At 32.5% G+C, this 24,958-nt stretch overlaps 1 long non-coding RNA gene across 2 annotated transcripts in view; it reads right to left on the bottom strand.

Annotated features, from left to right (window-relative positions):
• Positions 1-7,256: 7,256 nt before the first annotated feature.
• The window catches only part of LOC111035128, a 34,151-nt gene continuing 16,449 nt past the window's right edge, over positions 7,257-24,958 (bottom strand). Inside the window, exons 1-2 of one of the 2 annotated variants that reach the window (XR_002604619.1) lie at positions 9,893-9,991; positions 7,257-7,574 (exon numbers count right to left, since the gene is read on the bottom strand). This is a non-coding gene — a long non-coding RNA (uncharacterized LOC111035128). Of the gene's footprint in view, positions 7,575-9,892; positions 9,992-24,958 lie in introns of those variants that run through there. The other variant, XR_002604618.1, reaches the window with a different exon arrangement.

Consider the following 24,958-nt stretch of genomic DNA (forward strand, 5'->3'; position numbering starts at 1 on the left):
ATTAATATAAATTTAGTTTAAGCCGTTTAAGGTCAATACCACACGTGCTTAATACACTGTTTATAGAAAGGTTTTACCTAAAAAAAAAGAAAGAAGAATCCTTTAAGAATATATTAATAAAAATACAATTTGAATAATATCTTGAAATCAATACAAAGATTTTTAAATGTTGATTTAAAAATACAAATTGTTTATTTTAAAAGGGTATGCCAGTACGAAACAGGAGTACCCCCTAGTATGAGATGATGTAGAAAATAGTATGTTTCCATTCGTTTGTAATAAAATATATAGATTGCATACAGTACTTCTTTATACGACTGACTATATAATATTATGCTCGGGTAAGTATAAATATGTTCACTGTTGTATTATAGATGTACAAATCGTTTTAACGATATATGTATATACACCGTAGTTTTATTACAAGAAAGCAAATACATCCGAGGAATATTTTATGTGGGTGTATAACATCAAAAGCGGAAAAATATATTATCGTCGGCCCGTTACAATATTTGTAGTTCCACAAACGTTTGATGATATTGGCACGATATTTTTTTAGGACATTTTACTCGAGCATATTATGACCGAGCTCAGCGGGTATAATACTATGTAGGTACCTGGGTATATACCACCTACCGGCCTATACACATTACACACACATAGAAGCTTTTCCACCCGCATGCGGTTCAGACTTCCGGATACATAATGTAAATAGCAGGTACCTATTATATTATAAAAAACTAATAAACAATAACGGTCTGATGGGCATTTCCGAGAAAAGAGACTTAACGCGAAAAAAAAAAATATACAAACATGTATGGAGAGAAAGCAAACGGCGGGATATTTGCCGCACGAGGTTTTATTTTTGTGTGTTTTATTCGTATACGTTTGGTACATCTATCACTCGCAACCACATACTGAAATACGGCCCGTCGAGTGGCACGCGGGCCACTATATAATGTTGTCCTGCTGCGTAATAATATCATTTATTGTCGTATTTTAATCCGACTTCCGGATATTTGCTCGCGGATCCGATCGCTCGAGTGTCGCGGTGGTATAACAATCGCGTTGTATATATCATATTATGCATTAATATGCGCCGACGGGTGGGCACCGCCCTCGTTTTTCCGTCGTTGCCCCGTTTCCAACCTGTATACCCAGCGCATCCCGTGCAAACAACGGCGCCGCAGCTTCGCCGGACACGGGATTTGTGAAACGTATATAATACTATATATTATATATATATATCATATCGTTTGCGGTGCTCACCGCAAACGCACGGGACTGATGCTAGTGTGTACTTAGGACAGACGCTCGATGGTCGGTCCCGCTGCAGCGGTGGCGGCGGACGCGCGTCGCCGGTCAACCCGTCTCGTATACCTGAATTTCATAATAATACACAGTTTATTATTTAATGCTCACGTGTATTATAATATGCTGGTGTATAGGTCTTTAAGGGATGCGATCCGTTCGAGGGCCGAAACATTATATAGTATGCCAATACGTCGTACCGACACAGTAATGCGATAATTTTTTTTTTAAAACTGATTTGAATAATACCCCGCAGCACTCGAGATAGGTAAGTCCACTTTTCCCGATTCCAACCCTTCCCTTATGGTACGCTGCAATACGACATTTTTCGAACAAAGTTTTTTCACTCTTTTCAATGTAACAACACATACATTTTCGATTTCATATTCCGAAGCAGAATAATATACACTTCTTTCCAGAGTTTTCAATCTATAAAAAAAAACAAATTTCGGCTGTGTTGTGTTCTACGTAGTTGACCACCGCAAACACACTGGGAATTGGAATAATAATGATACTAATATATATATGTTCTGTAAATAAATGCATAATAGATAGTATCTTACATGATGTATACAATATACAAACAATGATGAATACAGTAAAATAAATGAAGATACAGATGTGTTCAATAAATAATAATTTACGACCTCCTGTATGCTGAGCTTGTGGCGAGGGTTCGAAGGAGAGTTCACAATATTTGTCTAATAACTTAAACTATTGATAAAGATATATTGTACATTACAGTATTTCAATACTTTTTAAATTTACACTTTTTTTAAGAATAACTTAAAATGTTTTACATCATAGAAGTCAAATATATCCGTACCTAATACCTATGAATAATCTTACATAAATTTAAAGCTATAGAAATCGCACTCCTTGCACCTAACTGTTTACTATATATTAACATACTTTTTTATATTAACGTTTTCTTTATATCTAATTTTAGTTGAATTCTCGTGTGTGACATTTTATAATGTGCGTGCGCCTATAGTTAAACAGTGCAATTAAGATATTTTTTTAATGTAAAGTTATAATGTTAGTTACAATTAGTTCACTGTGTGCATAATCACTACTAGTATATTTGGATTTGTTCAACAAAAATGTAATTAGTATATTAACGGTTATCTCTAATGAACTCACATATAGTTATCATATGCTTGGCCCCAATGTAATTAAGTGGATTGCCACTATGCCAATGTTTAGTATGAACAAAAAAAAGTAAAAATAAATATTTGTAGACTAAATATGACGTGCCTTTCTTCATAAGAGATACAAAAAATGTTCCGATCGTGATTGTCAACGCATTAATGTGATGATTGAGTGATTCCAATTCAATGCAGTATTACCTACGTGTATAATTAGGACAGACGATGATCCCGCTGCGGCGGACGTGCGTCGTCAACCTGCAGCCCGTCTTGTGCCTCCCTATAATAATATACAATTTATTATTTAATACCCTTTTACAGGTACTTAGGTATTTAAGGAGTGTTCCGTTTAACGAAAAACACTCACATTATTGCAGAAAACGATAAAGCTTTTCGAAAATATTTCTTTAACATGATTAAGTACCTAATGAGAAGTTGTTTTAATAGAACATTTTTAGAATGCAATTTTTTTCTCTTTTAAATGCGACAACATACTTTTTGATTTCATATTCCGAAGCGAAACATTGCTCTGAGTATTTTTTAAATCTATAAAAATCAAATTTTGAACAAATAGCTTATTAGTTAGGTACATATATATACCTTATATATAAAAAATTTTAATAAGTGGAGTAGTCACTATCCAAGGTCTTACGGGTTACCCTTGTACCCCTCCGCACAACCCATCTATTATAATTTTGATTCGTTATAATTATAACTCATACGGTACTCGCCGTGGCTTGGCCACATCTGATAGACGACTACATTATATTATTAGATTTAGGGTAACTATATAGTCTATAATACTATGTCGTATGTGTATGTATATTATTGGGATTCGATACCGATAATTTTTAAGGAATTTAGCACAGGACATTTTCTAAGTGCGTGCGATCTCGTGTCATATGAATGTTTACGTAGTAAGTGATCATTAGTGCGTGGAACACTGTGTTAAATAATTGCGAAGCGGTCTAGCACGTGCAACTGCACATGTCTGCAAAAATGCACTACAGGAATATTAATTATTTTGTTATTTTTTTGTCAAAAGTATCAATCATTTGACACAATAATATTATACGAACTGTTAATGAACCTATAATTTATTCTATCAGATATCGTATGAGCTCATACAACGTAAGAAATACAATATACAAGAATTCTTCGTGCAATTTACTCGAAAACGACTTTCTTACACTTTGTAATACATTAGTGCACTTCAATTTTCAATTACACTGAAAAAAACTATTGATGTTAAAAATTTAAAAATCCAGTTTCAAAGGGTTTAGGAGTTCATTGATTTTACACGTACAGGTACAACACACGTATATATTATATATAAATATCGTACGTTACACTTAAATAGTTAAATGTAAAACAAATTCAGCGTTCTACCCTTATTTTGGTGGATGTGCGGGTACAACGCACTTGTCGCTCGTAATAACAACGTTCTAATCCGTTTCGACGGTAGTAGGTATACGCTGCTGCATGTAAAGGTATAATATTATTATTAGCTATAATATTCTTCAAAATATGTTCCTATATAATATTGTAGCCGGGGGCCAACCGATCTGATTAATATTACATTATAATCACAATATAATAATTATTATAAACGCGTATGTCGGTTTTTTTTTCGTTTACGTCGAGAACACGACGTCTCGACTTCGATCTCTATACAAACATCACATATCATTATTATTATTATTATTATTATTATTATTATTATTATTATACACCAGATACAGGCATATAATGGCAGACTGCACTGCAGTGCAGGGTATGCCGAGCGATAACTGCAGCACGTACCGTCGGCGCGGGTGCTGTGCATGTGCAGCGGCGTGCAGCACATTATAGTTTCGTTCGTATTAGGTATGTACGTATATATATATAAATTATTGTTATATTTAAATTTAAGCACGAGCGTTATTTTTATAGATCTCGGATATCGTGCACAATAAACACACACAAAATATGTTTATAAATAACACCGGTAATGCGTACCTAGTACGTACACGCGTACACCTATATTATGTGTGTATTTATATATTATTATTATTATTATTATTATTATTATTATTATAATGCACGTCTGCAGCCGCACAGTATACGGGATCGCCCGCCGCCGCCGCCGGTGCACTAAATATATTATATACGCGCCGCCGCCGGAACGGTTGGCAGCTGACAGGTGACTGCGTTATTATATTATAGTGTATATTATACGCACACCCACACACCCACACGCGCACACACACGCACACACACCCGAGAGAGTCTCGTGGAAGTCACGGTTCGTCAGATTTCGAAAGAAAAAACACACACACATAGGCGCGCGCGCGCGCACTCGCCCGCGTTTACTATATATATATATATATGTATTAATATAATACGGCACACTGACAGCTGTATAATGGAATCGGCTCGGCCGGTGTGCCGGGTCGCCGCCGCCACCGGCCCGGGTCGCCGTCCCTCCCCTCCGGCCGCACCGCCCCGCCGACCCACCGACGACACCCACCTCGCCGCCCGAGTCGGATGTTTAAATAATGCGCGCAACTTATGGGTTCTGCTCGGGCGGCCACGCGCCGGCACGCGCCCTCGGGAGTACGAAATAATAATAATAATAATAATAATAATAATAATAATAGTAGTAGTAGTAATAATGGTATGCGTATTACGCGCGCGCGCGCGCGCGCAAGGCGTGAATGTTGCGCGCGGTGACGATAGCCGAACTGCTCGACGGCCGGCGGGCGCGGGACGGGGAAACGCGCACAACCTGCTCTCGCGACGACGACGTCCGTCGCACGTGGTGCTGCCGGTTTCGGTCGGTGGCCGGTGGCCGGTGGCTGCTGCTGCTGCTGCTGCTGCTGCTGCTGCTGTCGCCGATGACGGAAACGCACCGAAAACGTTTCGCACTGTTACGCGCCGCCACCCGTCGCCGCCGCGTGCTCGGTCGTATATTACGTACACATTAATATTATTTAGTCGTTGTTATTATAGTTATTGCGTCGCACGCACGTGGACATTACGATACGTAAATAATTGTTACTGCTGCAGCGGTGAATTCGACACGCGCGTACACGACATAATGTCGTATAGGTGTGCGCGCGTGTGTGCGTGTGTACGCACGTGTGTGCTTATTTTCGGATCGAGGAGGGCACCCGGCCGCGGGCGCGAGTACACCTCTAAGACTCGGGGTACTGTAATAGATCGCAAACACCTCGCTGAACACCCCCTCGCCCTTATCGCTACTGGAATTACACGGTCTCGCGCGTCACAGATTTCGTACGATAATCGACACTTTTATTCCGCACACATTTTACTAGATCGATTTACGATCTATTATAAATCACGATAAGACACGCGGCATAATGTTACGAGTAAATTCGATAGTAATGGTTAGAGCCGCAGTGAAGGTTACTTCACATTTGTGGGCCGGCAATCGGTCGCAGTGACACGCGGCCTGGTACTTTTTAGGCATTATTGTGCTTTTTTTCTTGTCTCAGTAGGTCTCTGGGAGCCACTACTGTCTTTTGAATCTCCTCTCGGTACCGAAAAGTGAGACGGATGACATAGTTTTTTGAGTTACCGTGAGACTTTCAGTTGGTATGAAATTTAAAGTAATTTAATTTTGCTAACTGATTGAAAGTAGGAATTGACAATCGTTAGGTCTTTATGACGATTTTTGTTTGTAGAATATCAAGAAGAAGGCGTTGTTAGTCTTAAGCAGATTGATTCAAGCCTTTTGGTATCGATGGACACAGCGGACCTTCATAGCTGAATACTTAATGTTTAAACTTGTCGAATTATTGACTTGTGTATCGTATACCTACCTATAATAAGTTTACAGGATAGGGAGAGTTTGGATTTCAAGGTTGATCGAGTAAGAAGTAGAAGTAAGAATATTATATATATTTATTTTCATACTTAAAAAACATACAATTGTTGGTGTTTCACAATAATATCAACAGTTTGACATTTAGACCTAAAAAAACAAGGTGTGCTAAATTTTAACTTAGCAGTACTACATTAAAGCTTGTGGGTGTAAGAGCCTTTTGCACTTTCCTAGTTGTACTGAATACCCGGCTTGAATATTATACGAGTGGAGATTTTGTTGCAGGGGGGATGTAGGGGCGACGACTACTCTATGTGACTGGTGTGATTGATGTGGGTGGGTTGAAAAAATAAAATTAATAGAGTTTATTCGAGTAAAAACCCTAAAATACATGGCGCCTTTCCTTCCGTGGGAAGTAACAAAAGTCCATAGAACCCTCGAATCCTGCACGCCTTGAGTCCGTCCGTCTTTACCGCGGTAGACTATATAGTCTGCCGTGGTCTTTACAATGCTCCTTGCCGTGATTGGTGTTTACTAAAACTGGAATATACGATGCCCATTTTATTTTATTTTATTTTTTGCTTTGCATTTCTTTTATTTTTCAGACCATTAAATAAGGGGAATTTTTGAAGTTTTTTTTCAAAATTTGAATTTGAAATTTTTTTTTTTGATGTTCACATGCTTTTACATGATTTTTAGAAACATTTAACAAATTATAACTATTTTCACTGTTAAATAAATACATAATCTTTTGGTCATCGTTCAGCTTGGGGGACGTATTCAGTATAGATACCTAGATAAGTCTATAAGAATGTGGATTTCCTAATATTGTTCCCGAGTCATTATATTTTAGAGTTTGAAAAAATACAAAACATCAAACAAATAATTGTCTAAAACTATATAAAACATAAACTTATATCTATTTTTTTTTTTTGTGATAAAATGGAAAATTTCCCCTTTCAGCTCAGCTCGTGAGTACCCACCATCGATTGCACTGCCCGTGTCCATAATAGGTGAGTAGGTAGGTAGTTTATCTGCTGCTGCAGGACCGCGACCATATACGCGGTAGCACGACGTAATCCCAGCACAATATGTGTGTGTGTTGCGTACTTATGTGTATTATATTCAAACATCGTCGATTGTAATCGCTGTGTGATCGAATAAATTGTTATCCTGTTCAACAAATTGTCGATTCTGATCCGAACTCAATAAAAACCATCACGCTTGATGGCATTTTTCTTAAAATTATCTTCGGTTGTCAGTCGCTTTTCTTTACGCTCCGCGGGAAACTATAAAATATAATAAACAGTACAAGAATGTTACTATTATTATTATTATTATTATTATTATTGTGGAATTGAGTTATTAACTTATTATTATTATTATATAAATTATATTCATTTTTAATAAACGAAACAGGTACAACAAAATAAAATTGTCTTGTGTTATTACATTTTTTTTTTTCAAAAAATTAAACAATACCCACACGTGTTAATACGTCTTAATAAAGTCTTTCGCGCCAGCTGCTGTCCGCCTTAAAATATTGCTATCGATTAGTGCCAGCTATTCATATCGATATTCCGTAATTTAATAATATTCGTGCAATGTACATTGTATACGAACTAGATACCTATAGGTACATATTATATGGGAAGTCTGGGAAGGAGACTGCCTGTAAAGCAGCTATCATTAAAAAAAAAATGATTTTAAGTTGACATTAAGCAGCTCTGACAAAGTTTGTTCCGAAAGATCCGCGGGGTGTAAATAATTATATTTTATGTTTCCGAATTTACAACATAAACAGTTTTTCTATTTGTTTTCTACAATCTGTGTTGTCCTCGAGCTAAACATACAACTGTGTACTTGTTTACGTGATTATATTATATAATATAAAGTATATATTTTATTTCACGATATTATATGATTTAAGCAAACATGGCTGATTTCGGAGAGAGGTATTTTAGCTGTTTCAGGTGTTTGATTCCCGTCCCTTCGCAGGTACCACGCCACTGCTTTATCTTGTTAAGTTGCTTAAAGCAATACAGAGTATCACAGAAATACTCGAGAAAAACAAATAAAAATTGATAGGTATACTAATTAAACGTATGACGACAATTATGTATCATAAAAATTATGTAGATATTAATATTTAATAATGTAAGAAATTTACTAATTTCAAGACACGGCAATAAGATTATTTTTAAAAAAGGTCTCACGTTTTAAATTCATTTAGGTACTCCAAAAAAATAGTGATATAAAAAAGCAGTAAAAAAAACTACTTAACTATAATGAACACGTCGCGTTTACCATCATACTAATTTGTCTAAGAATTAGATTTACGAATTGGTTATTTTGAATTTTTTTAAAAATTGTTAAATTGTTATTTTCGGCATCGAAAACAAAGTTATACTACAGTAGTAAAGCAAAGGTCTTTAAATTATACATTTAAAAAAAATATTTAAATATTAAATAAAACAAAAGTTATTAAATTGTTCCAGTATTTCTGCTACATCTTGTAGGTATATACCTATGTTTTAAAATTATTATTGCTATTAAATAATCATATCAGTAAGTATAAGTTATCTTATACCTAACTAAAAAAATTACTTATGTTCTACTTTATCCATACCAAGTGACAAATAATATCGTTATTTAGTTTATATTATATTTTATTCTATAACAGTTTGAATGGATATTTTGAAAACATATACCCTTAGGAATTGTTCGGCCATACCTACGTGCCTGTATGATGTATACAACTGGCCCTTATATCAAAGTAACAAACCCACTTCTAGATACAAAAAATAAATAATAGAATCGCGTAGAGTACTTCACATCAGCTATTTTCGAGAATTTTTTCAATTAAATATAAGTATAAGATAAAAGTAAGTTTGAAAGGCACGAGAGTCTATTCCTTTTACGTGCGAAGATATTTCTATATCTACCAAAAAAAAAAAAATAAATGTCATATTCCACTACACGTAGAATTTGTCCCTCCGTCATATTATATACTCTATACCTTTTTATATTATTTTGTTCTCATAGTACGAGTGCACAATACAGAAACCCTGGACACTTTATGTAACACGTAAGTTTTTTTTTCTGAAACGTACAAATGTACTGAAGTAAATGTAGTTCTTTTTCCTAACATATTACGTAGGTGATGAATAGCTAACGTTGAAATTAACATTTTTATCAAAATGTATTACCTAGATAAACTTAAGACAATTATTTTTATAGTACATTGAATACACAACCAATTGTGTATAATATAATATAATATAATATTAAGTGTATTTAAATGTATTTGCGTAATTCAAAAAATTACATTACATTATTTTCATTTAGAAAGTATGTATCGGGGAGCTCTGAATACTTGGTGTACACAAATAATTATATCCTGCAAGTAATTACTTTTTGTTTTTACTAACTGTTAATATGGCTTGGAAATTAAAAAAACTACGAAAGTCGCGAACTCAAATATAAAGACCTGCAGTTTTTTACCAATTGTTCAGGGCAAACCTCGCTTTACCATAAAACGTCTATACTTACTCTTGACTCTATTTATACATTTATAATATGCTATAAAAAATTTAAGATCACTTACATTATATATTCATCTGCATGGACCTTAACAGGGGTGGACTTTAGTATTACTATTGTCGACGATCTTTTTAGGACATTTTATATTTAGAACACCTTCGTCGCAGACCCGCATTCAATTACCCCGGGTCTGCAAATTTTCAGAAAACATATCATATTATTATAATACAGGATTTCCATTACGGATTGCGTGATAAATTTTTTAAATAATACAATATTATTATCATACTAAAAATATTTATATAAATAATATAATATATCGACCATCAACAATGCAATAATAATGACTAAATGCATCACAGCTGCGTGACTGTGTATCTAATTGTTTACAAGTTATGAATAGTTTATTGTAAAACTTTCGACACGAAATAGTAAAACACGTATTTGATTGTAACATGGAGAGTTTGGAATACTTTTAAAATATTTTTTGAATTCGGTATTTTAAATTTAAATACAAATTTATATTTGAAACTCAAATATTTTTATGTAAATACTTTAAAAATTCAAGACAATTATTTGTCAGTGAAATTTTTTTTTTATAATAATTGCATTATTTAATTCATAATATTTTTTCACTAATTTATGTTGAGAACCCCAAGATTAACGCTATTAATTATTTTAAGAATGATTATGTAACTAAGTGAAATGATCCATCCACCTATTACATTCATACTTTAGATTTTAGTGCTTTTACAAATGACTTATGATTCAAAATACAATATAAATAATAAAACGATTTCAATTGCATCAAATACTTAAGTTTTAATTTTAAAAACATTTATTAGTTTTAAAAGCTAAGGTTGTAATAGTATAGAGCAGATTTTTTTCTTTTCATAATGTTGGGCCGAATGAGTCCTTGACAGTATGCTATGTAGTACAACCTTTGAAAACCTATAAGGTCTATGAATAACTATTATTTGTTGATCCTAGTTATAGGCATACTTGTGTGTTGTATTGATTTGATATTAATATTATAATTATATTGTACTTTCTACGTGATAAAATTCTTTACTTTATATTATGTACAAAATATAAAATAATAATCAATGGCTCTCTAATAATTATGTCAATATTTTCTCGCATTAAATGTTTATTAGGTATTTTTATTATTATACATATATTATGTTAACGTTACAACAGTTTATTCTGTTATTCTGATATTTACTATTGTACCAATACACACAATCTTTTTACATCGAATGTCTGAATATATTATGATACGCCATCTATATGTATTAATAATTATGTTTGTTAACTATATAATTAGTGTAGGTAATGAATTTCAAAATCCTGGTCTTATTCAATGTACTTTTAGTACATTTTTCGAATGAATTATGATTTTATACTTTAAATTATTCATTTAAACATATTAAAAATTAGAACTAAGAGTTTTAAATAGTAATATCATTTATTAATAGATAAGCTCCTGATAAAATAAATTATTTATATGGCTTGACATTTTACTATTTACTAGGTACTGTGCGTGTAACACTTTACACATATCATCCACTGTAAAATATTTAAAGTAAAGGGTGTAACCTTTTTGATAAATTCATTAGTACCGTGTAATATAATAATTTTTTACCACCAATGCTTTATTGAATTATTAGCTTAATAAAAATGTATACCCACTAAAAAATCAAAGCTGATGAATGTTGTATAATATGATGATACATTTACAATGTTCATGTTATTATTATGATGTTAATATTGAGAAAATAAAATATTATGTCTACATATCAATCGTCGACAAAAGGGACCCGCCGTCGTCTACCAACTATAATTTATTAATTTCGGGAATGGTAAAAAAAAAAAACATGAAATAAAAAATAAACATTAACTTGAAGCAAATTACATTGAAAATATAAAATAAGTCAATCATACTTATAATATAATATAAAAAAATATTATAATGATAATTATTATAATTAATGACAGTTACACGCCGCACAAGTATACCGCACGCATGAAAGTTAAAAAATTATGCTTTTATTACATGTACGACTCTACTCAATATTTGAATGAATTAAATACTGAATATGAAATGGACTGTCAAATAATAAATTTAAATAATTTATAAAATGAAAAGATTATTCAACTTTAAATTTATATACGATTATTTGTGTATTATAAGTACTGAATTAGTGTTCTATACTAAAATATAATTAATTATTCAGTTAAGATAAGTTTCAAAAAAATAAGTTTTTTTTGTCATTGTATTCGAACACCCAATATAAAGTTTAAACATGTCTCCAAGTTCTCGAAAAGGATTTTGCGAATTTATATAACAATCATCTGATTACTTATAACAAGTTTAAAATATTATTGTTTGTATCCAAATCAATTGACACATATTTTTCAGTTATTATATTTTTAAAAGCAAACGGTTTTTATTGCGAAAATTAATTTGCAAAGTATAAGTTTTGACTGTCAAATACAATCAAAAATCTGAATGCTGATTCTTAATATAGATCATTATAATATTATCAACCATAATCTGAACCTGATTTCATAAAATAATATTCTAAATATTAAATAAATTATTTTTCATTTAGATTCTGAAGCAAAAACGAAAAAAAAAATGTTTTCTCAATGTTCTGTAGGATGTAAATGCAACGCCATTTCTTTTTCAAAGCAATTAAGTCTTACAAACTTGATAGAATCTCTTGAGTCCATCTGTTATTCCTATGACCGTTGATAGTATACACTTGATTAGTCATGCGTAAGTCAACAACATTCTATAAAGTTATTCACAATTAACTTAACTAGGTACAAGACTTGATTAAAAACAGCATGCTCCTATTAATTGTAAAAAATAATTCGATTTTTATAGTACTATGGCATATTATTAGCACATGTCATATTATAGTATTCAAACAAGTCGGGTTAATTAAAAATACAGCCAACTGTATGTAATCTTACGCATCTTACTCTCCCTCAATAATATCAAGTAATAAACTTAGCTGAACACTCCGATGACAATTCAATGTCAATATAATTATTACAAGCACGAATAATATACAAAATAATTCGTTAAAAGGTAATTCGGGTAACTGATTATCCCTAAAAATATAATAGCCACTAACGTTTTTGAAAATAATTTTGTCGAATATTAAAAAAAAACTGATACCAAAAAAATGTGTACAAAAAGAAAATGTTTGCAAAAACGCTGTAGACTTTTCGAGAAAATTAGTATTTAGTGTTTGCTTTCAAAAGAATATTTTCTCCGCGTCTATATAATATTATGTATAATGTATGAAGCCATTTATAATGATAATTCACCAGTCACCACCGGAACCACATGTGTTGTATCGCTGTACGTATAAAACTGTTGGCCGTGACGCAAATTATTTTATGGACAAAGAAATGCAACCCTTAACAATAACACACATTGTAGGTATGTATGAAGTTAAAATATGATAATAAATTCTTTGAAGTTGTTTAGATCCTGCAATAAAACCAAGCCAATCAATGTATTTCTGATTATTTTTTAAAACATTTTTCGCAAGTTATTATAACGTTGCAATAATTGTATACCTATATATTATACGTTATAACTTACGTATGGCACTCATGATTACTTTGGAATTCAACCTGATATCGGTGGTCTATACTCAATTTTTTTTTTAAAAATGTCATTAGAAACATACAGAATTTCTAAAAACCAATATATAAATATAAGAAATCTACTAAAAATATTTGTGCTTAATAATGACACATATTATAAGTCTCGGGAGCTTGTAAAAATATTTGAATATTTATTTCATATTTTATTTTGTACAACCGCGATGTAACAATATAATACATAATATAATACTGTTGGTCAGGGGAAAAGTTAACTTTTTTTTTTTAATAAGTATTATCGAATTCCTGAAATGGCAGCAAATGCTTTGAATTTAAATCACCATAGTCAGTTTGTTTTCACTCCCTTTTTAAAATTATTTTTATCGGGTTAGCAAGTCAAAGTTGAGTTGTTGAAATTAAAAATATTAAATATTTATAATTTAAAAATTATCATATCCGAATTGAATGATAAGTTTTTGGATCAAAGCTTTTTTTTTATAAACATTTACATATTTCTTTTAAAATACTTAAAAAATAACAAAGTAAGCTTAAATTTTTTCTTCATGATTCGGAGAACTGAAATTAAAAATTTAATTTTGACTATTCTTACATATTTTGCTATTTTTTAGACTGTAGTGCTGTTTCTGAACTTTTTATACTACTTGTGAATTTTGACCTATTTTTTAAAATCATTATTTCTCATCTTTTATTGAATACATTTTAATCGAAGTGTTTTTGATTATTTTTTTTAATTTTGAAATCATCCACGGCAATCATTGATTCACAACATCGGCATTTACTATTTCAAATAATTCTGTCTTAATTTTAAACTTTTGAAGTCTACTAATTTTAACCGCGATTTTCGTCGTTTGCTGAACTTCGTAATTTGCTTTTGTCATTTTCACTAGCTACAATTATAGTTGAAACAACATAAGACACATGTTAACCTTTATTACTAAGTCCAACCTTATCAATAGTATTTAATATGTAACTTATATTATAACATGTAAAACATTTGGAGTTAAACTCTTTGTTGCCAATGGCCATAGTTACCGAGGCTTAATTCAAATTAAAAAAAAAAAATTATCGTTAATCAAAAATTCAAATTTTAATTAATTATAATAATTTTAAGTGATAAATTGCTATTTATAAGTAAGTATCTAATAATAAATAAATACCTGTGTTTTGCATGTTTTATTGTTTTTATTGCAATTTTAAGTGCTTAACCCCGCAAACTACTAAATAAAGATATATGTCATTAAGAATATGTCAGCATACTATCTCTGGCCCACGAGCAACATAGAAACATTTGTGTTCAGAAAACTCAACCATGTTTTGTTATTACTTGTTAACTTTTATAATTAGTGCGAATTGACCTATAATACAACTTACATCTGTATATTATCTGTTACATCGTATAATGGTATAACAAATAATTGTTTTAAGTATTCACAGTACTATTAACATTTTGATGCTAGATTTGAGCATTTTTAAATTTTAATATTTTATAAAACTTGCATAAAATAAATACTAAACAAATAATTATTTAAACGTACAAACACGCATATTGTTCTTAACTTTGAGTTTGCTAATAGGTCAATAATTCCCACAAATATTGACAAAAATCTATGACGACACATGGCCGAGGCTCTGCTGAGAACAAATTTCGCTGTGCTGTGCGAGTCGATCGCAGTCCACAGACAGAGAAAACAAATAATGCTCTGCTAGCTTTAAAATTATATTCTCTAAATACGTATGTCATTATTCAGTTCATAATAGGTACTCGATTTAAGATCAAAATAATATTATAGTATAAGTAATCAGTTTCGGCCAGACAACTATTTCAGACAAAAACAATTATGTAATATTATGTTTGCTTTAGAAATTCGTGTTTATTCGTTTGTACGTCATAATAGGTATTACGGGGAAACAAAGTGAGTAGGTATATCTACCAACCTACCTACTATGGTTTTAACAGAATTTACACGTACACATATTTTGTGCTACTCTCGAACTATCAAATATGCTGAGCTCAAACCTTAGTTGTATATAAGCAGAGTTATAACTTATTTAAACCCCTGCAGACGGAACATATTACATCAAGAGTAAAGTGAAGCTCTAGATGATATCCTAATCTGCTATTGCATACATTAATAAACTATGATATTAGAATATTAGATTACGATTTATACAAAATTAATATGCATATTATAATGATATTAAGGCCAAAAATAATCATGAACAAACTATACAGACAAACGCAGTAGAGTTAAAATATAACTATGGTTTTCTCATATTATAGATTTCCAATAGTATACCAGTAAGTACTGACTTTAAATATTAATTAAAAATAATTCTCGTATTATTGTGGTTTTTAAAATATTATCAGTAGGTAAGCCATTTCGTCATGATATAATATTTTTTAAAACTTATTGCATTCAGATTTCGATATTTTAAGGTATTGTAAGGTATAGAATACGGTAGAATACTGATAAAATACTGTATTATTATATAAAAAAAAAAACACTGTGTTTTAACTTTTTTAAATATCTGTTATAACCTATGTGTATTAAATTTCGTATCATAATGTAAGCAATTTTTCTAATTTCAGATTGTACAAGAATCTTGTCTAAGCATAAAATCTGCAGGTATGTTATAGTAAAATAAATTATTAAGTAATAACTATAAGACTTTTGTATTCCAAAATTAATTATTGGGTATAATTTATCTTCAGCAACATGCGGATGAGGATTCACCATGATTTCTAATTCTCACAATTATTTGTTATACCATTATATTCATTTAATATTAATATTGTCCTTTACAATAATTGTTGTGCATAGTGTCTTTCACGAAGTTTTTTCTTCTGCTTTGCGCCCACACAGACATAGACCTAATTAGAACTCTTGTCTCCAACTCAGCTCGCCAATGGAGGTATACCATTTAATTCGTCTATTTGTATGGGCAAATTATAGTATTGAATGATGTGAAATAATAAATAAACAAATAATGGCGAATAAAATAACCGCCCACAAACCATAACCAGTGTTTAAATAAATCGTGTCAAATAAACGTGGATCTCGAGAATGTCAAAACCTCTCGTCATTGAAATATAAGTCTGCGAAGCCTGATAATATTAAGTGAGCTAGGAAATTCATATGCGACCATTAAAATACATATTATTAATATATAAGACAGATTTCTGGACAAAGACAAATATTGTCAACTACCTACTGCTGCATCAGTACGGCCCAAAACTCGAGCGTATATAGTATCGCCATTAGCGTTAAGACCAGTGCCTCGGATACGGCATATACACACACATATCATACACATATACATCCAATTTCGGAAATATGATACCTATACAAGTGCGCATAACACACGTGTTGATAGTTAATTATATATAGCAATGGTATAGGGGCCGTAGGGGTGGCCAAACTGTTTTTTGATCTACCGAGATTATATTTTTCCTTTGCGACTCGACTAATGTAAAACAATTTTCTTATTTTTATTTTATCACTGTTCGCCAATTTCAATGATAAATAATATACACTGTTTTTATAAATAATACAATTTTTTAATGTGAAATTATTTACAAATAATAGTGTTACATAATATATTCAATATCTAAATAATTTCAAAATAAATTAGCATTATAAATTATAGATAGGTACCTAGCTATACACATTATTATGTTACCGTAGAAATGTGTCATTTCAATATAATATTATCGTTGACCAGGTTAGGTATTCAGCTTTTATGATTTTTGAGTGAGAAAATGCTAATTCACACAACCAGATTAATCTGAAATACACTACATTTAAATAATAAGTTCTAATTGCAGAAGGACAGATCGATTTTGAAATCATCCAAGATCAACCGTTTGGCCACCTCTAGGATATCATTTTAATGTCGCAATAGAAAGACCTGACAAATGAAATAACTTTTGTTTTAACAATATTTAAAATTTGTTTTTTTTTTATAGTTTATATTATAGACCCTCGCGAGTACACCCTACAAGTATCTACGGTATAACATTTTTTATTTTCATTTTTTATACAGAAAATAAAAATTGTAAGTTCTATTAAATTCTTTTCGGAAAAATTCAAAGTTTCCAATTCGTTAATATAATTTTAAAAAAATGAAAACATTTTTATTTAAACCTGCAAGTAGTTTATTTTTTACATTTTTTTTTTATCAATCGCTTGAAATCGATAAATTTTTTCAAAATGTAATTTTTCAGACATCATAAGTTAATCTTAAGAATATGCACCGTTTTTTTTTCTCTCTATCTGGCCCTCGCGCTACATAGACAAAACGCATTTACGCAGAATCATTTTTTTTATGTTCCAGGTTATCTTATAGAGTAAAACAACCAATACAAAAATGATTAGAGAATATTATTTTTGAGGGTATATGACGTATCGATTTGTCTCAATAGGTATTCCCTCGAAAAAATTCAAACATAATTTAAATGTACAACTTTATTTTTTTATTTTTAAAGTCGAATACAAAGTCAAATAACAATAAAACCCATATGTCAACCCACAAAAACATTATCCTATATAATTTTGTAATAAGTGATTTCACTCTAAAATTACTCAAAAAAAACCATAAAAAAAACGATTTTAAGTGGACGCGTTGTATCCATATTGTATAGTTGGGGTTGAGAGAGAAAACAAATATTGTTCTCACATCCTCTTGAGGCCATATTTATTATCCATGTAATTATCACATTACTCGTACATTTTTCATGCATTTAGCTTGTACTAATTTTGTATTTATGAATATCGGTAGGTATAATTCGTAATAATATTCTGTTACATCCTGCAGAATGGTATATGATACATCATTAATTTAAGCATTCGATTCGTCTGCTGCAGATTTACATTTTTGCTCAGTTCTTAAAATGAATTATATTATTGTTATGATACACGGATTTATCAATGAAAAGTATACTATAATACAATATACATGCTTAACTTACACATCGCGCATTCATTTATTATTATCTTTATGAATTATAATGTACGGGATATGTGTAACTATATATATGAGTACATTACATGGCATGGATAAAATAGAGCTGTCATATCAGTCAGCCGACTCGATTATTATTGTGTATAGTTATAACATGAATAAAATGCTCCAATTGTTGTTAACCTTTATTATTATTATTATTATTATTATTTTTTTTTTTTTTTGAGCTTGAACACAATGTTTTTCCACCTGCGCTGATAATGTTAAATACCGAAAAAAAATATTGCAGAAGGGTTAGAGGTAGGTTTATTTGTATAGTTACTAAATCTCCATTGGAATGTTAAAAATTTATAATAATGGAACTTTTTGTACACATTCGAGTCGTATAATTATTTCCAAAAACGAAATCCGAACTTGTAATGAAAAAAACTAAAATATTATTTTTGAAATATTTAAAAATGGGAATTTTGTAAACTTCATCACAATTTGTATAATTTCCTGTTGGTTATCATATATTTTAGTTTAGAGCTAATTTGATATTACTTAACTTCTTGCCTATTTATATAGTTTATATTTCTTATAGTAAATATACATAGTAAATATATGCATTATACACTACAAGTCAGTAGTATAGACTTTGCAAATAGATAAATGTCGTTTTCTACAGCAACATAATTGTGGGATACACTGTAAGACACAAAAGACAGTAAGACTCGTATTCTACCCATTATTCAAATGCATATTTTAGTTTATATAATTATTATTTTTTGAAAATCGGTTTTTGATCCGACTTGCAAAATGTTCTCTTATTTTAAATGCAAAACAAAATTAACTAACTATACTGCAGGGCGTGAGAGTTTTTCGTGTAAGACATGTTTTTGTGCTGAAAAACGTACCGGCTCTGGAGCCCTTAAGCTGGATGATTGTTGATATATTTTTTTTTTTTTTGGTATAGTGTTCGCAGTCAGGTATGTATTTAGTTTATTTTATTGTCTGTAATTATGACTAAGTGTAAATGTATCCATACAAAACGATTCACAAACAAAATATCACGGTTCTCGTACGGGTGTTTGACTGCGGATACTGCAGCAGCAGTGACGACCGGTATCGATGGAAATTATTGTAATAACGGTGCACGGAGTATAATAATAGACAATATATTAATATATGACGTGAAAATGCAGAAAGGATCGGCGATAGGGGTGTCGATGGTGGGGGGGGGGGTGGTTGTGAAAGAGGAGGCGGTACACGATATAATATAATATTATATTATATAGTGAGAGGTTGCGGCACATATATTGTGATATATAATATTATCCACACGAAGTGGTTTTCAACACGTTTCTTCCGTTCCATAATATACACGTCCGGTGTAGGTTCATATTATATTATATACGTATAGAAACTCAGCGGCTTGGTATACGTAGGTTGGTACATACAATAATGTGTGTAATATGATTTTGTATACATTATAGATTTGAAGCTTACGACGAAATGTGTATCTACACATTCATCAAGCGCATGGTCATCACTAGAGGTCGGATTTATATTCTTTTAAAATCCTTAAAATATGATGTTTGTATGTCACATAAAATAAGCAATATATTCTCTTAATATTCCTTTAAAATACCAGATATATGATGTTTTATGTCCTTAAATATGCAAAATATTCTTTTGATATAAAAAAAAAAAAAAAAAACAGTTTAAATTAATTTTTTATTAATTTGGTTTTAAAAATATTTAATTAAATTAATTTTACAATAACAATTAATTACTATATATTGTTCGATGTATAGTCGTGACAGCTAACGAAATAACCGTTGTGCTTTCGCAATCGATAAGGAATACCTGGAGATTAATTTTTATTAAAATCCGGAAATAAATCATTTAGTGAACATTGTATTTATCAAATGCTGATATGCGTGAAATATGTTCATTATATGCCGGGTATCACAAAAATATCCCCAATATTCTCTAACGTGTTAAATATTCTCTAACCTCTAAAATATGCTTTTTTATGCAAAATAAATTTTTTCCTGTGAATTCTGTGTTTCATGATTCGTAAAGATTTCTCACTCCCATTTAACTGCATAAACTAGAAACAAATATGTAAAATCATAAAAATCCGACCTCTAGTCATCACTCATAACCGTTTTTCCTCTTTTAATAACGAATTCATTAAAATCCCAAATTTTTGAATTTTCAATTACAGCCGAGCTTGATTAACTCGAAGTTGAAAGGACCGGAGTAAAAGTTCGAGATATCCAAGAAATCGAGTTATCCAAAAAAAAATTTTAAAACAGTACTGTATATTAATTCCTGTGTTTATTATAAATAAAATATGTAATGTGCAATAAAAATTAGTTACTATTTATTTATATGCATGTATGTATATGTAATTTTAAAAAGGTAGGTAATGTATGTACATATAAACAAAAATTGAGGTTAAAAAATTATTTAAAAAAGGTATATATTTTTGTTTGAGTTTTGCTGTTGATTGCAGCGTTTGTAGTGAATCGTTCTGTTTTATTCAAAGCTTCGAATTAATGACTGATGAGTAATGACCTTTAAATACATATGTATTAATAAAACTCAAAATTTCGAGTTATCCACGAAAATATTCGAGTTGAACAAGATTTTTTTACATTGTTTAAATATTAAATTCTAGGGACCGGAGTAAAAGTTCGAGGTATAGATGATTTCAAGTTAAAGAAGTTCGAGATAACCAAGTTCGACTGTATTTTTAATGAACATATCAATATCTCCAAATCAACAAGAATGGGTGTTGGGTGATTGGGTGCAGCGAAACTTCCACGTTACGAGGTCTCGTGCGGGCAACAAAAACAATTTGTACCGCAGTAGAGAATTTCGTGAAATGGAATCATAACTAAATTTGGTTCTGTTGCTCGAAAATAAACAGGCCATTACGTCGAGAAGACGTTTCACTATACCTGTACTTTCACAGGGGGTACCCGACATTTCGGGGGGGGGGGATGGTCAGAAGAGAACCTCCCCCATTTACAGCGGATAATTATTTTGAAAACGTTGATGTGTCACATTGACATAACAGATGGACCCGCGAGTGGGTACGTGTTCGAGACTGGCAAAAATCCGTTTTCGAATAGTCTGCGTTTTATCGAAAGAGCCGCGGTCGGGGTGGGCATTCCCGTCGGTGAATCACCCCGGCGCCGGGGGATGGAAAGTGCTGCCGCTGCACAACGGGTTGGTATCGCTGCAGCCTACGACGACGTATTAATGTAAAACATGATATGGGTGGGTGACGGTGTAGGTACACACTGCACATCGTGTGCAATAATAATTATAACAGACGCGGCGTATCGGTTTCCATCGCGCCGGCGGTTTGGAACAGTAGACGATGACTTTGCGGATTAATTGTATTATATTAATTGTGTGCGCGCGTGTGGGTATACCTGTACACAAACACACACACACACATACACACACACACACACACACACACACATAATGATACACGTTTTGTATTATTATTGTTATTAGTGTATAGATGGCCGATTGGGTTTCAAAACGATAGTGTCGGAAAATAAAAAAAAAAAACAGTAACGATAATATACAAAAACACCCCTCCCGCCCCTGAACGTCGGGCGTAAAAAATTCCGAAATGTTCGATATATGCTGCGGTACGATGTACATTAAATGATAAAAACCAATTAACGTGCGTCGTCCCGCGACGACATATGGGCATATCATATCCTCTCGGAGCACGCAGACCTGCAGCAGTAACCCGTATATATTATGTAGGTGGTGGTGTACAAACACATTATGTGTAATGCACGACGATATTATACAGGGACGAGAGCGGCGGAGGCGGTGGTTGTTACGACGCCACATGGTTCCTGCGCGAGGCCCGGGCCGAGCCGTCGTCGGCCGCTCGCGCGAGAGTCGTCGTCGCCGTGGCATATGGACCGGGGGGCAGCTCGTGTCCATAACAACAACAATAATATTATATAGTGCCTATTACGTCCGTCCACCCGGCACCCGCCACCCACCCGGCACCCGGCACCCACCGCACGCCCCGCCGGCAACCCCTCGACCGCAATAATTGAAACGCCGCCGCTCGTCGTCGTGATGAATGCGTTTTATATCACACACACACACACACACACACAATAATAATAATAATACGTGCACATTACCTACGCGTAGGCATATTATATGATATTATATTTTGGGTAGGCACCAGTACACGAGTACGATATCGCGTTATTGTACACCGCCGGCATGCTGCGGCCGAGTCGACGGGGCGGAGTGGGGGGGGGGGAGGAGAGGACCGAGGATAATTTATTATGTTTTTACGTCGCGTTCGCGTGCTGCGTGCGCCGTTGTCCGAATCTAATAATAATTAGCGGCACGTGACACACCATCACCTGTACCCGAAATGAAAACGAAAAAATAAAAAAAAAATAACCGAACCATCCCGTCGCGGCCGGGTGAACACGTTACGTCGTTACGATATGCGCGCGGTGCACAAAACAAACCGATAGTAATTATTATTGTAATATTGTTATTACCTTAAAGTGCATAATATATTATAAGATAAACACACTGCGACGGGGCACGTCATACCCGCGAGAGATGCGCCGACCGACGGGCGAGGCGATCGGTATCGTAATTAGATACGTTACCTGTATGCGGGCGTGGTATATACCTATACCTACCGCGGCTATACCGCGCTATTGCACCGCCAATGCAACGCGGGAACGACGTAAGCGACTTGTGACAAGGTGCGCGTGCATGTGCGCTGTACCGGACTGCTGCGAGTGTACCGCGCGCGGTGCAGTGCCGAGGATTTAAGGCGGTATTCCACTAACACCGTAGTGTTCCGTGTAGACCGTGTTCGTGTTGAATATTGTGCAGAATTATTATTATTATTATTATTATTATTATTATTATTTATGTTACCACAACAACTATTACAAGTTATAAAAATCATATTAGATATTATACCAACAATAACCACACGGTGAAAAGTTGAAATAATTCAACATTATGGTAACAAGTGGTAACGTGGAATATCATGGTATCTAAATTACGGTTATGAAATTAACTATCCAATCATATCATTGGATATCACACGGTCTACAAGGCCAACACGGAACACGGTGTTAGTGGAATACCGCCTTTAGGGTCGGAATTATTATGGACGTCTTCCCCGGAGGTGTCATCCGAGTGTCGCGGCTGCATTATTTGGCCCGACTGTTGTATTTTCTTGTAAGATATTGTTTTTTTTTTTTTTTAGTCTTAAGTATCCGTAACGATCACGATAGCAACTTATTAATGTATACAATTATTTCGACGAGATCCGATGAATGTCATTGGTTTATATCAATTATTATATGTGTATGTGTGACTGAGGGTTTCGGGATTTGTTTCTCATACACTACATTAGTAGTAGGTAAGTACGATAGTGTCTAAAAATATTTAAATTTAAATAATTTAAGTACCGACTTGGTATTATTTCGGATACAAAATTCATATCATCTTAGATCATTAGTCGGAAAATATAAAGATTGTTATTATAGAGGGCCGACATTTGCTATTTTGAATATGGCAGTGGAGATGACTTTAAAAGTTCAATGTGAATGATTTTGATCGGTTGTGTGGAAATTGGTTCATCTGTTTTTCTTTTGCCATTTTCTCTCAGAATTTGTGTTTTCTTTTCGGTTGAATTTTCAATATGAATGTGTTGTCGAGAAATTTCAATCACATCATAAGTATGTTTATCTTAAACTGAGAGTATTATTGGTGAACATTTATTATTGCCAATTAATGTATATTTGTGTAAATCAGGAATGAATTTCAAGATTTCTTGAATCGAACCCTCGAACAAAAACTAATACTCGAAATCAAATACTCCGACATCTCAGAATATTTCGAAAAAAATCAACTCTTTCCCTAGAATACCATTTTCCATATGTGTCGTAATATGCGTCATAATGAACTGAGAATTAAAATTTTGAAAACTTCATTGAGTGAAGAAAATTATAGTGTAAGTACTAGTGAAATGTTTCAAGTTTATATACGATTAATACTTTTTGAATAATAAAAGTACCTACAATGACAAAACTCAAGTCATTATTTGAATATCTAGTTTCGTCGACATTTATACTTCAGACGCTCATTACGTTTTTTTGAGAATTTGCGCTCAACTTTCAGTATAGGTCCCAGTAAGTCCAATAATAACAATTTATGAGGAATTTCGTATTAGATTTTGAAGTATTTTAACGGCAGACCACACACAATTTTATAGAAATGTTTACTTTTGATAACTCCCTCCCACAAGTACCAACTACAGTTACACTTTCCCATCAAAAAATATATTTATTTCTTCTACTGTAACGAGTCTTCGGATACAACCATTTAAAAAAAGCACACATTCCTAATTGTAAAATCGATGCTTTCGTATGCGCTCAGAAACTAAAAGTAAAGAAAAATACTAAAATCTTAAAATCGGTTATGTTTTAAAACTATATATCAGCGTAGG

Source organism: Myzus persicae, unplaced genomic scaffold (assembly GCF_001856785.1).
Source record: "Myzus persicae strain clone G006 unplaced genomic scaffold, MPER_G0061.0, whole genome shotgun sequence".
Classification (NCBI taxonomy): Eukaryota; Metazoa; Arthropoda; class Insecta; order Hemiptera; family Aphididae; genus Myzus; species Myzus persicae.